The following is an 18,914-nucleotide window of genomic DNA, read 5'->3' on the forward strand; positions in this document are numbered from 1 at the left end:
GAGCAGATAGGGGGTATCAATGGCTGAAGCAAGAGGAGAAAGTGAAGTTAACACTGCTCTCCCTGGAAGGGAAGCTTTATCAGAGCTTGTCGACAGCCACTAAGTTAGGGGGAGTAACCCCGCAGAGCTTAAAGGAGGAAATCTTGGCAGCGCTAAGGTACAGTCAGGGTAGTCCGTTCTGGCAAGAAGAACAGATTAGGCAACAAGTAAAGAAATCACCCGATACGTTTGCAGATTGACTGTGGCCTATTTATTTAAGGGCCACTGGAGGAAATTTGGTACAGGCAGACTTAATAGGGGAACCCAGAAATCATTGGCTGAGAACCATAACAGTTTGCCAGGGCTCAGAGCAAAGGTCGAAGCATGGTTTGACCCAGACGATCTCCAGAAGACCGAGGCAGGATTGCTGAGAAGATTAGAAACATAGGTGCAGGAGTAGGCCATTCGGCCCTTCGAGCCGGCACCACCATTCAATAAGATCACGGCTGATCATTCCCTCAGTACCCCTTTCCCGCTTTCTCTCCATATCCCTTGATCCCTTTAGTCGTAAGGGCCATATCTAACTCCCTCTTGAATATATCCAATGAACTGGCATCAACAACTCTCTGCGGTAGGGAATTCCACAGATTAACAACTCTCCTCATCTCAGTCCTAAATGGCCCACCCCTTATCCTAAGACTGTGTCCCCTGGTTCTGGACTTCCCCATCATTGGGAATATTCTTCCCGCATCTAACCTGTCCAGCCCCGTCAGAATCTTATAAGTTTCTATGAGATTCCCTCTCATCCTTCTAAACTCCAGTGTATAAAGGCCCAGTTGATCCAGTCTCTCCTCATATGTCAGTCCCGCCATCCCAGAAATCAGTCTGGTGAACCTTCGCTGCACTCCCTCAATAGCAAGAATGTCCTTCCTCAGATTAGGGGACCAAAATTGAACACAATATTCCGGGTGAGGCCTCACCAAGGCCCTGTACAACTGCAGTAAGACCACCCTGCTCCGATACTCAAATCGCCGAGCTATGAAGGCCAACATACCATATGCTTTCTTCACCGCTTGCTGTACCTGCATGCCAACTTTCAATGACTAATGAACCATGACACCTAGGTCTCATTGCACTTTCCCTTTTCCTAATCTGCCGCTATTCAGATAATATTCTGCCTTTGTGTTTTTGCCACCAAAGTGGATGACCTCACATTTATCCACATCATACTGTATCTGCTATGCATTGGCCCACTCACCTAACCTGTCCAAGTCACACTGCAGCCTATTAGCGTCCTCCTCACAGCTCACACCGCCACCCAGTTTAGTGTCATCTGTAAACTTGGAGATATTACACTCAATTTCTTAATCTAAATCATTAATGTATATTGTAAAGAGCTGGGGTCCCAGCACTGAGCCCTGCGGCACTCCACTAGTCACTGCCTGCCATTCTAAAAAGGACCCGTTTATCCCAACTCTCTGCTTCCTGTCTGCCAACCAGTTCTCTATCCACATCAGTACATTACCCCCAATACCATGTGCTTTGATTTTGCACACCAATCTCGAAGATTTGTCATGCATGATTTCCTTTTCATAAATCCATGCTGACTTGGACCGATCATGTCACTGCTTTCCAAATTCACTGCTATTTCATCTTTTATAATTGATTCCAACATTTTCCCTACTACTAATGTCAGGCTAACTGGTCCATAATTACCTGTTTTCTCTCTCCCTCCTTATTTATACAGTGGTGTTACATTAGCTAACCTCCAGTCCATAGCAACTGATCCAGATTCGATAGACTGTTGGAAAATGATCACCAATATATCCACTTTTTCTATGGCCACTTCCTTAAGTACTCTGGAATGCAGACTATCAGGCACCGGGGATTTATCGGCCTTCAATCCCATCAATTTCCTTAACACAATTTCCCGCTTTATAAGGATATCCTTCAGTTCCTCCTTCTCACTAGACCCTCGGTCCCCTAGTATTTCCAGAAAGTTATTTGTGTCTTCCTTCGTGAAAAGAGGACCAAAGTATTTGTTTAACTGGTCCGCCATTTCTTTGTTTCCCATTATAAATTCGCCTGAATCTGACTGCAAGGAACCTACGTTTGTCTTCACTAATCTTTTTCTCTTCACATATCTATAGAAGCTTTTGTAGTCAGTTTTTATGTACCCAGCAAGCTTCCTCTCATACTCTATTTTCCCCCTCCTCTGCTGTATTACAAAATTCTCCCAGTCCTTAGGTTTGCTGCTTTTTCTGGCCAATTTATATGCCACTTCCTTGGATTTAACACTATCCTTAATTTCGCTTGTTAGCCACGGTTGAGCCACCCTCCCCGTTTTATTTTTACTCCAGACAGTGATGTACAATTGTTGAAATTCATCCATGTGATCTTTAAATGTTTGCCATTGCCTATCCACTGTCAACCCTTTCAGTATCACTCGTCAGTCTATTCTAGCCAATTCACGTCTCATACCATCGAAGTTACCTTTCCCCAAGTTCAGGACCCTAGTCTCTGAATTAACTGTGTCACTCTTCATCTTAATAATGAATTCTACCACATTATGGTCACTCTTCCCCAAGGGGCTTCGCACAACAAGATTGTTAATTAGTCCTTTCTCTTAACACATCACCCAGTCTAGGATAGCCAGCCCTCTAGTTGGTTCCTCGACATATTGGTCTGGAAAACCATCCCTAATACACTCCAGGAAATCTTCCTCCACCGCATTGCGACCAGTTTGGTTAGCCCAGTCAATATGTAGATTAAAGTCGCCCATGATAACTGCTGTACCTTTATTGCACGCATCCCTAATTTCTTGTTTGATGCTGTCCCCATCCTCATTACTACTGTTTGGTGGTCTATACACAACTCCCACACGCGTTTGACTCTAGCTTTTAAGTCCAGGCAAGAGGCGGAGTAGAAACTAAACGGGAAGGTGCACGAAGTAAAAGGAGAGGTTCGGCCAAAGAGAGAATGGAGACAAGAGGGAGGTAATGGGGGTCGACCCAGAGGGTGTTTTAACTGTGGGAAGTTGGGACACTGGAGCAAGGATTGTAGCGTCTCGAGAGGAGGGAAGCCAGGGTATGAGAGTGCTGAGGCAGAAAAAGGCTTAAAGAAGGTAGCCGACGACCCAGTACCGATTTTATTGGCCGCATTGCAGCAGGTTATGGGCATGGGGGGAGGAAGGCTAGACGCTGCAGTGGGAGAAAAGGGACCCAATGCATTGGCGCCCCCACTTTGATGTTGCGCCCAGCCAGAATACCTGTGTCCGCTCATGAATGATGAGTGGGGCATGCCATGTGTTGATGTGAAGGTGGAAGCAGTTAGGGAAAGGTATCTAGTAGATACAGGATCCTTTAGCATGGTTGTCCGCTCACCGAATCCGACCACGTCCCCATGGTCGAGTGGAGTCCCATTTACACTGGTGGGTTTTACGGGTAATGAGCAGGCTGGAGCAGTGTTGAAACCCTTAACCATAGAGTTAGGACCTAATATAACAAACTGTGAATGCATTTTAGTGAAGTAGGAACAGCCCGGTTAAGAAGTTCTCAGAGCCGACTAAATGTTGGCACACCACGCCATAGTGGATATGAAGAACAATTGTCTATGGGGGGCAGTTGATATTGATGCAGATAGGATGGGAGTGATTGTAGTGATTCCAGGGACAGTACAGACAAAGGCAGCACCTGCATGATGAAGCCGAAAGGGAGTTATGACTTAGAAAGATTAGTCAATAACCTTCCGGCCAGGTATCAAGGGTATGTACGGGAGAATATGGATGCATTTGCAATGCACAAGCATGATTACGGGAGAGTAACTGGGGTAGAGGTGAAGATAGATGGGGATCCGATGACATGCCCCCAGAAGCAGTATAATTTTCCTCGGGAAGCAGAAAAGAATTTGGAAACTGCTTTAAATTCCCTGGTGGATCAAGGTATGTTGAGGACCATAGCCACGCATGTAAACTCACCCCTATGACCAGTAAAGAATTCCGACAACCCATGGAGGGCGATGGTAGATTACCGAGTCCTGAATAAAAATATTCCAGCCTGTGCACCCATGGTAGCAATGGTAGCAGATTTGATAGGGAGTATCCCTGCAGCCGCAATAACTTTTACCGTGCTGGACATTTCAAACGGGTTTTGGTCCATTCCCCAGAGACGGAAGACTAGTATAAGTTTTCCTTTATCTTTAAGGGTCAGCCTTACACGTGGACATGTCTTCCACAAGGGTTTCACAATAGTCCCTCGATCTTTCACCAGAGTATGGCTGAGGCACTAAAAGGTCATATTCAGCCAGATCGGTTGGACGACTTGTTGTTATTCTCCGAAAGTGCGGAGGACCATGGATCATTATTGAGTGAGTTACTGCATTTGTTGAAAGAAGCAGGTTTCAAAGTAAATCCCAAGAAAGCTCAGGTAGGCCAAGAGTTGGTGCAGTTTCTAGGTTTGACCATTAGAGCAGGAGAGAGAGCCATAGATGGAGCTAAGAGAAAGACAGTCCAGGAACTACCCATTCCTAAGGACGTATCTGGAGTAAGGTCTTTCCTGGGAATAACGGGTTACTGCAGGGAATTTATCGAAGGATATGCAGCAATGGCAGCTCCTTTGTTGAGGCTTCTTAGGAAAGGAGGAGAGTAGGAATGGAGTGAGAGTTGTCAAGAAACTTTCATCCAGTTAAAAGAGGTGTTACAGACAACACCAGCGTTGGGAGCAGTAAATGGGGACCAGGACTTTAGGCTAGAGGTAGCAGCGACTGGGGACAGTTTGAGTGCAGTGTTACTCCAGGAGCGACACGGCAAGCTGAGACCGGTGGCCTACGCCTCCCGGGTTCTCACTGAAGTAGAAAAGAGCTTTTCAAATTGCGAGCGATATCTGTTAGCAAACTTTTGGGCAGTAAAGCATTTTTGGTCACTCACAGGGTTAGCTACAGTGACTCTGCTGACCTGTCACACCCCGACACAAATGTTACTGGATGGTAGGATGAAAGATGGGACAGTGAGCAGTAACAGGATTGCCCGCTGGACATTGTTGCTTACTCAGTTAGACCTGAAGGTTGAGAGGTTAGGAGAACCAAAGCTAGCCCTGAACCTGGTTTATCCGGGGGCAGCTCACGTGTGTTCAGTGGAAGGAGTGTGGGATGTAGATGTGGGATTCCGAGCAAGGGAACACCCGACAGGCAGGGACATCTATGTAGATGGGTCTAGTTCATTGATAAAAGGAGAGAGAAAAACAGGTTGTGAGATTTACGATCCAGAGGCAGGGATAGAGAAAGCCATAAAACTCCCCAACACTTTAAGCGCGCAGCAGGACGAGCTGGCAGTTGTAGCGTACGGGGTCACACATCCGAACAAATTCCCAACTCCCTATATATGTTCGTACTCCATGTTCACTTGCAACTCCTGTACAGAGTATTTAGCAATATGGGCTAGGCGAGGGTTTAAATCCTCAGACGGAAAGCCGTTGGCGACGGCTCCTTTGTTAAAAGTCATTTTGAACGTCATGGGTGGGGACCAGAAGGATTTCTACATCCAAAAGATCAAAGCACATTGTAAAACAGACCCCAAGTGGAAAGGGAGTAAAAAGGTAGACACTGGCTAAAACAGGGGCAGGAGAAGGGACACCTTGGGACCCATATCACTGTGGACAGATCATGCTGTAACCGGCAGAGAGGGGCCCAAAGAAGTACCATTGCCTGATTTAAAACAGGCTCAGCTACGGGATGCAGACCTTAGAGCAGCAATTAGAGACAAGATAGAGGGGAAGTCTGTAGTGGGACCTTTGGGAGCTGCAGACATAGCAGTAAAGCAGGGAATGCAGTTTAAGGGAAATAGTTGGATCATGCCTGGGCAGTGCAGGGAAGAATTCTTGCAGCTAGCTCATGGGGGTCCAGGAGCTGGATATCCAGGGCCAGAAACGATGTGGAATAAAGTAGAGGCCGTGGGATGGTGGCCCGGGCATAGAAGTGATGTAAGGGATTATTGTCAGAATTGTCTGATATGTGCCGCAAACAATCCAGACCCCCCCCATCGGAGAAAGGCTTCGTTGGGACACACGAGGAGGGTAGAGGGGCCATAGCAGTCTATACAGATAGATTACATTGGGCCACTGCCCACCTCAGGCAGAGGCAATAAATATTGTTTGGTGTTAGTTGATCTTTTCACAAAATGGGTCGAAGCTTTTCCTTGTAGGGCGTCCACCGCAGTAGTCACAGCAAAGATTCTGGTGTGAGAAGTATTTTCTCGATAGGGACTGCCCTTGATAGTGGAATCAGATCAAGGGAGTCATTTCACCGCAGCGGTAATGTAGGTCATTCTAAAGCTGTTAGGAATACAGGGGAAATGGCATGTGGTGTATAACCCCCAATCGTCAGGTCCAGTAGAGAGGACAAACCGGATCTTAAAAGAGAGGCTTAGGAAGGAGATAGGAGATACCCCGAAGAAATGGGATGAGATCCTACCCCTAATACTGATGAACCACCAAGCCAGTCTCTCTAAGAGTACGGGACACTCCCCACATGCACTGATGACAGGGAGACTCATGAGACCCCGACCCATATCCTAGCACCAGTCCTGACCGAAAAGCAGGTTAAAGAGGTCAGAAGGGATAGGTTTGTCAGAGATCTGTATGGTACTCTGAAGGGGCTGCATTGGGAAGCAGCTAACAATATGGACAGACAGCACCAGCAGAATAAACTGCTGCTGGAATCCCGGGTTACACAGGAATGGAAGGTAGGGGATCAGGTAATGGTCAGGAATTATATCAGAATAGGGGCATTTGAACCGTTGTACTAAGCCTCTCTTTTAAGATCCGGTTTGTCCTCTCTACTGGACCTGATGATTGGGGGTTATACACCACATGCCATTTCCCCTGTATTCCTAACAGCTTTAGAATGACCTACATTACCGCTGCGGTGAAATGACTCCCTTGATCTGATTCCACTATCAAGGGCAGTCCCTATCGAGAAAATACTTCTCACACCAGAATCTTTGCTGTGACTACTGCGGTGGACGCCCTACAAGGAAAAGCTTCGACCCATTTTGTGAAAAGATCAACTAACACCAAACAATATAGCATTGTAAACAAGGCAAGCCCTATGGTGTACGCGATCCAGCTGCCAAAACGAATAAAGTGGATTCATATAAACCAGTGTAAGCTGTACAACCCCGGAAAGAAAAGTAAAAAGCGGGCCAAGACCCAAGGAACTGTGATGGGTTTGATCGATGTAAGCCTTCCACCAATGCTGTGGGATGATGATGATGGAGAGGTAAGGGATGGAGCAGTATGGCAGAGTGGTCGGGTGCCATGACCTAGGGTGCCCTGGACGCCTCCTCCATCTCCACCCCCGGGCCTCCGAAAGACCAAGCATCAGGATAAAAGGAGGGGGAAGCAGTGATCTTAAAAAGGGAACATGTACTTATGTGAATAACTGAAGAAGGACCTGTGAGGGGGAGTCCCCCACAGAGCAAAAGTATTTCTTTCATTTTGTCTTTATAGGAGCGAATCGAGCCAGGGATATGAGATGAAGTGGATGTTGTGGATAGGCCTGTGGATGGCCCTGATTATTAAAGAATGAGGATAGTGCTTAGAATACCGGTGTTCGATCAGTCGCAATGACCCCTACCGCTATATTGGGTGGAAAACACTGGGGTACATGTGAAGTATCGTAGAACCCCTCAGTATGTGGTGAAATTGGGAGACTCAATAACTGGTGCTAGTCTGGAGGGATGCCAGAGAGGAGGTACAGAAGTGATATTTGGCCCCTATCATCTGAATCCTTTCGACTGGCTGGTACGTGGGTTCAAGATAAGCTGTATCATGGAAGTGACGGCTCATGACCATGTTCTGCCACAGGTTGCGTACAAGGGAATTGGGACGTACTGTGTCACCACCAGCGAAAGTCGGTACAGAGTACACCAGGACACTTGGTGTCCAGTGACAGATTCTACCTTTTGTTTCAAACCCCAGGTAGAGACACTCATAACACAAGAAAGGATAATTCCCATCTCAGACCTCAAACACATAAGTATCACAGTCAACAGTACTTTACTGAACCTCCAGGAATACATATCGCGTTTTGGATACAATATCCCGCCATTCCCTGAACATTTGACCAAGCTATTAAAGGACATCGAGCTATCCCACAAACACTATTACATGTTACACCAAACGAATAAGAAAGTGAGGGAGGAAATCAAGGAAATGATGGCCCCTCCACGATGGGACTTGGGACTCAATATTGAGATCCCCCTGTGTTCAAATCGTATCACGCGCATTAGTAATTGTACAGTTGGTAATATTTATCTCATCCTCTAAGTTAAAACAGAAAATGAAGGAAGGGAATCTTGAAGGGTTATTAAAATGAACCAAGGCCAAAGTGTTTGTATGTAAGAAAAAGTCAGATCAAGGCCGAACATTGCGTTGTTGTAAAAAGCATTGGTTTGTCAGGAAAAGTGCTGTTTTGTTGTAAAAAGGAATGTAACCTGGAGTTTTGACTGAAGGCTGCAATGCACCCAAAAAGGCTCATGAAAAATAAGAAATCACCGAAAGTAATATCTCTGAGTTTATATTAAGAGACATTAAAGGGGGGTGTGTAAGGTTACACCTTTTCCAGAAGGCACAGAAAGAGGCCACAAACAAACAGTTGATTAAATTGATTTAATACAAGTTTTTGGGATTAAGTGGACAAAGGGAGAAAAAGGGCGCCAGCCTGGGGCAGGTGGTGACTCATCACCAATTAAGGACAATCTCTACGGTGGAGAGCCAGACTGGTTTTATGCATAGAAACAATGGGTTTGATACATTTGATATAAACTCACAGAAGAACCCCTGAACTGATTGGCCAGAGGGGGAAAAACAATTCCCTCTGGAGTCTCCAAGTCTGCAAGAAACCAGAACACAAAGGGACCCCACAAGGTGTACATCGTTGAAGAACAGGGTACTTAAGATGTGGCATTATCTTTTGCCCTGTCGACTCCGTGTGTAAATTGGGGACATCCAGGTCAGTCAAATGGATCACCACAAACAGCGAATTGATCCAAACACATTATCGGAAAACGCAGCTCATAAAATGGATATAAGTATATGAGCTAGAAGCAGCTCAGAAGCGAAATACGGAAGCAAATGGAAAGGAACGGAATGAACACGGAAGGAACAGAACTGAAAAGAACGATCAGAAGAGGGAACAATCGGTCACGGAACTAACGATCACAAACCTACAATCTACGATTAGAGCTACGAACTGGACGGGTAATTGTATATCTTCAGTCTATTCTCTCAGAAGTCTAGTTCTGTAGTTTTTAGTTAGTTTTTGCGTAATAAAACTGACACTGGATTAAGCCTAAACTTTGCGTCACATGTCGTCGTTTCCTGTAATTCCCAGGGTCTACGAATCAAGGTAGAGTGTAAAACAAACACCCTACAGGGCTGCCCTTGTGAAGGACCAGACAGTGGGTAGGATTGGAGATGGAATGGGACGTGAAGCTGCAGTGGACTGACTTCAGGGCTGCTTACTCCCCCTTTCACCCAGTGATCCTAAAATCAGCCATAGAGTGCAAATTCATTTTAGGTTGTGAAAAGACTACAAGCAACTGGTAGCAAGCTAAAAAAAAAGTGCAATAGCTTTGCTATGAAACATCAAATTACTAGAAATATGATAGCTCGATACTTGCCAGAAGGGCTTACGACAGATGAAGGGTTTAAACCCAAAGTGCTAACCTGTTTGTTTATCCTTTTCAGATGCTGTTGGATCTGCTGTGTATTTCCCAATATTTGCTGTTTTTAGTTCAGATTGCTAGCAGTTGAAGTTTTCTTTTTATGTATAATGGGTCTGGATTTGCAGGTGGAGGCTTCCCACGGGGAATTGGCTCCGATCCGCAAATAAAATCCACGTCTACCTTCTGTCTCAGAATCCACAGAGACTCGTGCTCCTGGGCCTCTACGGGTATACATGTGGGAATACGTGGGCCAGCTCAATCAATGAAAGAAGAGCGATTCCAATAAGCATGAATGAGGATCACATAAAAACACATTTAAATACAAAATAAATGGAAAAAAATTACATATTTAAAATTAATTCAAATACAATTAAATTGAACATTTAAAAAAAATATAATTTTTGAAAAATAATTTAAAATCTTATAAAGGGGCCAAAAATAAACTTACCTTACTTTACATTATGCTGATAAAAGAATTTCACAGGCATTCGCTGGGCATGAGTTGTGCAAATAGCCCAACTCTCCGCCCACGGAGGTCCATTTCCCGGGAATGGCTATGATCTATCAAGAAGATTCTTCGCGTGTGGTAACCCAGAACTTGCAGGGCCCTTATACGCACCACGTATGCACCACATAGGCACCATAAAATGAGGGCCATAATCTTTTCTGCGACTGAACTTTCTTTAAATGAGGCTATTGATAATTTAATTAGTTTTAAAATCTGCAAGAGGGTCATTTATATGGGGAAAGATTTCTATGTGTAAATAACTAGTGCAAAATACCACAGAAACTTGAGTTGCACTGGACGTAATTTGTGCTTGAAATACCTCGATCTTTTACGCTGGTTTGGCCGATTTCAGGCGAATTGCGCTGAAAAAACTGCCCAACATTTCCAGGCCAAGATGTTTGCAACTTTACTGCACATAGCAACCACAGCAAGTCTACCCCGATAAAGACAAATTAAAGAATATTGAGGTTATTTCTGAGTATATACTGACAGCTGATGAGGTTTCCAGGCATAAACACATACATAGAAAATAATGTCATCAATTTCTGCGCCAGGATAACCAGTGATGCAATTTTGTTCATTGTTATATAGGTACTATACGAGTACACGGTCTTCAGAGGTAATCCCAGTTGAAGCCACGTGGCCAAGTCCCCAATCAAATATTGATGCTGCCTATGCAAGAGGAAGAAGAAACCTGTATTTTTTTACTGGTTAGACATTGCCTATTTATTTATTTTTAGTAAAATATCTATTGCTATGTTAATAATAGTCTACTGTCTGTGATACATAAAAGTAATGCTGCAACGTTGGTTGATTTGGATATTTCTCTATAATGTTTTTCAAATCAAGCATAATGCCTGGACAAATCCTGCTGGAGCATGCACCATTATTGAAAGTTTTCCTTCACCGTTCAGCTTGAATATAATTTGTGCTGTAAGTTGCTGTAAGTGAGAGCTGATAACGGTACGGCGAGGACAACAGAGCATCTGGGACCTTAGTGAAATTTGAAATGTTAAAATCTGTAAAATGAATTTACTACATGCAGAAATGAGACTCAACAGTTTAAATTGTTCCCCTTCTGGGCTGGAGAGATTGATCGGCATTGATTTAACAATGATCATGTTGTTAAAAGTAAACTTACGCTGTGAATTATGAACCATAACATTCTGCGGCGAGTTTAATGACCGAATCCAGCAACTTCTTAAAAATAATGGAGAGGCCAAGGGCAAGATGCCTTTTCTGTGAAGCAAACGGCGGAGCGGCATGAATAGACCTGGAGATTTGCAACTCCCAGAGTATCTTTTAATCCTCTGAACTTGCTGGCCGATTTGTGCATTAATGACGGTGTATGTCTTGAACTCACCGTTATTTTGACTGGACGATTCTGCCCACAGAGTTTACTCTTCTTAATTCAAAATTGTTTCGTTCATATTATCCGATAATTCACATTTAATTCCTACTTTGTTGTGTTATCTATATTGCTTAATTCAAATTATTGGATAATTCAGTTTTTAACACACAAAATAATTTTGAATTATCAGGATTAGACTGTTCTCTCTATAATGGGCCAGAAATTCCGGTCGGAGGCTTCCTTCGGACAAACGCCTCCGACCCGAGAATTTTTAACGAAATTACCCAGTGGTCCCGGAGGCGCCTGTGATTGCAGTGCAGAGGCCTTCTCTTCCCACGCTTCAGAGCGCGCTCCCGTCCTTGAGGTTCAGACGCAGATGGTGCACTGCACAACCAATCCGGTACTGTATTCTCATTAATAGCAATGAGAACTCCATATCTCCAAGTTCTTATTGCTATTAATGTGAAAAAAAACAAACACACTAAACACATAAAAAGTAAAAAACACACCTCACATAATTTAATTTAATTGAAATTAAAGTTCATTAAATGTTTTAGGAAAAATATATATTTTTTGGATTTTTTAAAAGTATTTTAATAGGGTTTAAAATAAATTTACGTAAGTGGACAATATTTTTAACATAAAATGTCTGTTTAATTTTTATTTTTATGTGTTTTAAAACTCTTACGCTGGTGCTTTTACCAGGTGCAAGAATTTTAAGGACATTCGCTGGGCAAGAGTTGGGCAAATAGCCCAATCTCTCCTGTGCGAATGTCCTGGCTGCGGGGATGCATTCAATCTGTCAAGCCAAAACTTGACAGATCGGAAAAGCCGGTTTTCGGCGCATGTGCATTGCGTGCCGAAAACCAGCTTTTGCGGGGCCTCGCCGAGTGCGTACTTACTCTATACAGACCCGGCGAGGTCTGAATTTTAGCCCCATTATGTTGGATTTGTCTATCAGACTGAAATTGTGGAACAAAAATATATGTGGAGCAACTACACCTGAGAATGTAAATGTAACTTCACCACTCGAGTCTCCTGTACAGCAGTACAACTGAAAACATGGACTTTACATACTTTACAATGTATCTCTGAGGCTTTTAAACAAAGTTAAGAATCTTCAGAAATATAAATATTTGCTACCATCATATCAAAGCAATATAGGACATTCCAGGGAGTTCCATATATTGACCAATCGCTCACTTATGTATACGAACTATAAGACAGTGGTGCAAAACATATTGAAGTGCAATGGTTGGAATATAACCCTCTCTATCTAAATCGGCAGCGACTGAGGGTGGTGTTGATTTATTTTCCTATTCCTGTAGAGAAACTATTGAGCCTGCACTCACCATTTCTGAACCACTCTTCATTATGTTTTCTTTACATTTTCCTTTTCCTCGCTGTTTCATCTCTGAATCTGTTTTCTCTCTGCCTTTCAGTGTCTCACCACTTCCACAATACCACTTTCAGTGGTGTTTTGTACTGTGGGTAGGTGGTTGTTGATTGATGCACAATCTTGAGTTAATTCCTGGAATAACTTCCTTAAATTTGATGCAATTATTCACAGCACCATTCGAACAAAAAACGTAGCTGCTTTTGGGAAAAATACCTAACCAATCTAAGTGAAGTTGAGTGTGGGATCAGTTGAGATGGTATTTAATGTAATAATGAGCAGCTTTGTAAACCAGGAGAAATGATACAACAGGCTGGATTCACATGCATCATGTCACTGCTGTTGTGCATATAAACCAAAAAGTTGTTGCAGAAAACAATCTTTATAACTTAGTACTTGCAAGATTATCGTGATTGTCCTTCCAGTAATGATTTTCAAGTTATTAGAGGATACTCCTCCTCATAGTTGTTAATAATCGGAGTTATTCCAAATATTTTTAGCACAATAGAGTATCACAATTATACACAGTATTATAAGGTCTGTTTAATATAAAACTGAGTGATAAGATTGGCCAATCATATTGCGATTATTTTAAAAACTATATGCTCTTCACCTTGCAGGATCTCAATATTGGAGTTTCCGTGGGACTGTTCTGCGATCAGGGTACCCAAAGCCCATCTCTGACCTTGGTTTTCCAAACAGTGTTAATAAAATAGATGCCGCAATGTATGTAGGTCGTGGAAGGATAGTGTTCTTTGTGGGAGATCAACTCTGGCTGTATGTGCTTTCATAAGTTTTTCTATCTTTGACCGATTTTCTGATGTTTTTGTTGTTGTGTGTTTCCTCGGAGATGATAACGTACTATACCGTGTACTTTCTTATTTAGTTCTAATCAGAGAAGGCAAATGATCCCTGGATACCCAAGATCAATACGCAAGTTCTTTCCAGAAGTCTCCAATAATGTGGATGCAGCTTTTGCATATGGAAGTAAGTGTCTTGGTAGAGATACGTAACGTATAGTTTAAAAACAGCGTAAAATTAAAATAATATAATTAGTGTGGAACTGTAAGTAAGATGCAGTTGTGAGATTTAAAAGGATTTTTTTTAATTCAACAGTTTTGAATTGAATGGATCTCTTTACATTAAGAATACAAAGGCTGTTTTATGGTGCAAAACTCTATCTATAGGAACATGGGTCACAAAACCAGGCGTAGTGATCAGATTAAATATTTATCACTGGAACATCAGGAGTGTCACAAATCAGAGGATGTGAGCGCCATTTCTCTGATCTGTGCTCCTATAAAGCAAGGCTCCATTCCAGCAGCAGAGCCTCACAAAATCGGGTCCAAAGGCATCTTATGGGATGTCATTTTCTCTCCTGTCTTTAAGAATTCATATTTTTTTTAGAATACTGCAGATTATCTGGTACATATCCATAATATAAAAATTGTGTATTTAGCATGGCTTTCCTGTCTGTCATAATTCAAGTATCACACTCACATTTTTGTGTCACACTTCAAAAAGATACAAAGAAACAAAGGAACTCTTCAAAACTACAAAATACTAGAGACAGAGGAGATCATTTTAACCTCACTCGCCAGGTGGACAACTGATAGGAGCGAGTTCCACACCGCTTTCACCTCCCGTCCGATTTTACTGCCACTTACCTTAATGGAGGGTAAAATCAGGCTGGGTGTAAAACGGATGCCGATCTGAACCCGTCTGTGTCCCACCAGATGCCTCAGGTTAAAATTGCCCCAGAATGTCCTGCAGTCTCTTAATAAATGAAAACACCGACGAGGTGTCGGGAGATGATCAAGGGGTTGGGCCATGAACGGCAACAAGATCGAGGTGAGGCTGAGAAGGATGGGAGGCCAGCAAGAGGAGAGCCGAAGGTGTGGCAAGGTAGCGGAGGCCGGATGGGGAGTGAGGCCTCGTGGGTATTGGAGGCCTGGGGCAGAGGCCTTGTGGGGGGATTGGAGGCCATGGTGTAGGAGGAGGCCCGGGGGAATTGGTGGACTGGGAGAGGATTGGTGGCCTGATGCGGGGGAGGCCTGGGGCAGTCAATCGGAGGCCTTGTGGGGGTGGGTCCCCGATCACGCGCGGGTGAGGGCATGGGTTATGTAGGGACCCTGGAACAGTGAGGTCAGTGTAAATGCACTTACATCCGGGATCTGGCAGACCTCACCTTGCTGTAGCTGGCGGGTTTTACAAAGTGTGCAAAACCCAACCAGGTACAGTTAAACACAAAATGGAGGTTAAAGAATAGGCTTTCAGCCTATTTAAAGCAATGGCCCATCTCCTGGCAGCTGATTGGCTGCCCGCGCGCCACCCCCCATCTCCGACCTCCCCCCTTCCTCCCCCAGCGGCCATCTTTGTTAAATCCAGAAGTGGGTGATTTGGAGGCGGGTTCAGGTCACGAATTATCGCGCTTCAAGTACCTCCATGCACCCAACCCACCCGTTTTTTTTAGTTTAAAAAGCTCCCACTGAAAGAAAGAGAGAAATAAATCTATATCGCAGCTCATGCCTTAAATGGCATTGCTATCATAGTTTATAACATCTTCTGAACACTTCTGCTCCAAAGTGTCTATTATACTAAATATTTTTGTTTAGCAGCAAAATGTATAATTTAATTGTCTGTAATTTAAATACATACAAGAGTGGTTAACAAATGGAGACAATAAAACCTGCAGGACTCTGTCTATCCATCTGCAGGTTTGATGAAGAGAGATTCAGATCTAAAAGTATAACTATAACTGTTATTTAGGTCGTGCCATGGGGTTTGATCTTGATCACATTTTTTGTCCTGTTGCTGGTTGAGTCCAGGAGCCATAATCTGGACTCAATGTTACATTTATATTTTTGGGGTACTCCTTGAAAAAATAACCATTAAAATGGTTCACTGCTTTTGCTTTGTCTCTTCCTGCCAGTGTTCCTTTGGCTAAAACTAAAGTAAATTGTCCTGATTTGTTTTTACTTATCTGCCCATCTACGCATGCTCTGCATGAACGTACTGTATTCATATATAAGCCCAAAATTGTGAGACTCTACTCCTGTCGTGCCCAAATTGTATTGTTCCCAATTTGCTGACCAATTTGGGAGCAAGTTAACCTCACTCGCCAGGTGATGGGTTGTTTGGAAAAATGTTTTTGTGACAGCGGGTCGGGAAGCTGCTGTCAACCCATAGCCACGCATCTTTCCTAAATGTTGGGTCTGTCAACGCTGAGCAGACCCGTTACGCAGCAGTGGGGGGAGGTAATTCAGGTCATTATGACCTTATTAACAGACCATTATGAACTATTTTGAGCTCACCTTTAGGGTTTACGAGGTTATCCACGGGGTCTATGCTGCTCGAGCATCATGTCTGTTCAGCAGATCAGGAGTTGAATGGCCATGGAATCTCTCATTACTAAATAGCTGCAAATGTGCTATAAATGCTCCCATCCCACAGCTGTTCACTTTCCAAGCTCAGGAGCTGTTTCTTACTGCATTTGGAAGACAGATTGAGCTTTATGCTGGTTGCAAATGTTTGGAATAAACTCTGTATCCAGTGTCATCTCATTGGAACAGCCTCTCTCACCATTGACAGTTTGCTTCTGTCATCTGTACTTCATCTGCCATCTATTGCATCAGTGTTGGTGTCCTTAAAACTATCTCGACGTGGTCCTCAGAATCCCACCATGATTGGCCGCAACACCAGCAGCACCAGGCTCACCAGCAGCACCAACAACAACACCAATCTTCTCCTCAATCAACTGATGCTGCACAGGACAGAGGGCATCAGCACCCAACCACATTGCTGCTGGAATTGCCAGGGATAGCCTCATTATGGCCAGAGTTACTTCACTTAATGCTGTATACCCTGACTGCCAGGTTAGCACCACCCCACACCAACACCATAAAGCATCCCTACAATGCCCAAGCCATTCCTTTCACACTCATCACCATTGCAAAGGGTACCATTATGTCTCATCGTTCACTGCAACTCAGTAAGCTACTTCCAAAGGTGACACCGATCTGTCCAGGAACGCAAACTGTTGAAAATAAAGGTTTCAATGTTTGACAACACATTAGCAGAAACTTTACATGAATATTGCACAAAACACCCACGTGCCTACTCTTGTGTGTTGTTAGTTGGTATGATTGGACTAGGATGAGGGCGAGTGTGAGGGGTGGCTAGTAAGATGGGGAAGTGATAAGGTAGATCGAGAGGGATGGGCGGAGGTGCAAGGTAAGTTGGTGTGAGTAAGGATGTGCAGGGTAGGGTAGGGAAGGCAGAGTGATGGGGATGTGATGAGTGGCACAGCAGGATGAGGTTGAGTTTGGCTTTGCAGTAACGTTTCGTGGTCGACTGAGATCATTGAAAGGTTTGCGCCTCCTGATGACTTCCCTGCTTTTGTCCTCCTTTGCAATGTGCAACCAGGCTGAGTTGGTCTCCTGAGGAGGTATCTTCCACCCATTGGATGGGAAGAGAGTCTCGATGTATGCTCTGACGCCCTGCATAATTATCTGGAGGGAATGATGGGAGAGCCTGGGTGCAGCCGTGCACCTTTGTGCAGTGCTTGTCAGTGTTTGCAGCACCTCAATGCTGTAGAACACAGACAGCACAACTATCAAACGAAATTACCGCGTGGTCCCTTTAAGGAAACCAGCTGATGATGCGTCATCAAATAATGTCCTCAGACCCGCTTCCTTCAATTGGCCGACAAAAGTGTTGGGAGGGCTTAAGGAGCCCAATCTGGGGGAAATCATTTTGGACAGCAGGTTGGAGCCAGCAGTGAGGCCACAACCCACCACTGACGTGGCCTGACACGGACCTGCTGAGGTTGGGGAAATCATAGCCAGGGAGTCCATGCCTCCTATACCAGCTTCGCCCTCTTGGCATCATCAGTCTTTTAAGAGGCAGACAGAGGTTCTGCCCATTATGTGGCCAACTGGAAACTCCCATTATCAGCGGGAAGCTGGCATATGCCTGTTTCCAAAATGTTCTGCCAGAGTCCTGCCAGAGTTACACCATGAATCAGGCACACAGAAATATGGATCCCATGTTTTTAGCAAATAATAACTAACCTTTTTTTTGTTAACAGGGTATTTTTACCTCACAAGTGGACCTTTTGTGTACGTGTACACACGTAGAGGTCTTTTCGTAAAACGTTTCAATCCAGAGGGATGGATGGATTGTGGCCAAATAAATGTGCTTTGATACCAGACCGTGTATTCCATTTTGTGGAGAATAGTGCTTGGGAAGATGGAAATGTTATCTTAGGTATAAGGCAAAATTGGCTATTGATCTTGAGTTTAATTAATAACTCTTTCACAATACAGTTACTGCATTTTAATATGAAATTGATCAATAAAAATCCTTTAATCGCTCATTTTGTGGCATAATTTGCAATAAGGTAATGTTAATAGAATATTTAAGTTTTAAAAATAACTATTAGCATTTATTGGACTATGTATATACTTAGTTGTACAGTTAATGTTTGCATGTCATTGCTTACATATTTACAGATACGAATATTAATGGTATTTTAGGCAAAATGTTTCTTTCTACAAATTTAATAATTCAATGCATTCATGTCACAAATCATGTTCCAATATATTCTATTGAAAATAAATATAGAATGTCAATAGAAGCTGAGGTTGTCATTGTACTGTGTTTCAACACTAAATGAAATATGAATTGTCAGTGATCTTTACCATTATAAACCACAGGAGAGAAGTTAGGAAACACTTTGTCGCGCAAAGGATGGTAGAAGTGTGGAACTCTCTCCTACAAAAAGCAGTAGAAACGAACTCAATTATTCATTTTAAGTGCTGGGATTAAAAACTAAATGTTCAAAACTTGAAAACTTAATTAATTAAATAAAATACATTAGAGATGGGAGGAGAGGCAAAGTGTCACTGCTGCAGCATGTGGGAGCTGGTGAAGACCATTGAGGCCCACGGTGACCACA

The 18,914-nt window shown here is 43.5% G+C and overlaps 1 long non-coding RNA gene across 1 annotated transcript; it reads left to right on the forward strand.

Moving 5' to 3' along the window:
* The first annotated feature begins 10,254 nt into the window (after positions 1 to 10,254).
* On the forward strand, positions 10,255 to 18,333 carry LOC139274766 (uncharacterized). Its single transcript, XR_011595597.1, has 5 exons — positions 10,255 to 10,322; positions 10,800 to 10,918; positions 13,576 to 13,732; positions 13,842 to 13,942; positions 18,045 to 18,333. It is a non-coding gene; the product is annotated as an uncharacterized lncRNA (long non-coding RNA).
* Positions 18,334 to 18,914: the final 581 nt, after the last annotated feature.

The sequence above is a fragment of the Pristiophorus japonicus genome, chromosome 10, assembly GCF_044704955.1.
Source record: "Pristiophorus japonicus isolate sPriJap1 chromosome 10, sPriJap1.hap1, whole genome shotgun sequence".
Classification (NCBI taxonomy): domain Eukaryota; kingdom Metazoa; phylum Chordata; class Chondrichthyes; family Pristiophoridae; genus Pristiophorus; species Pristiophorus japonicus.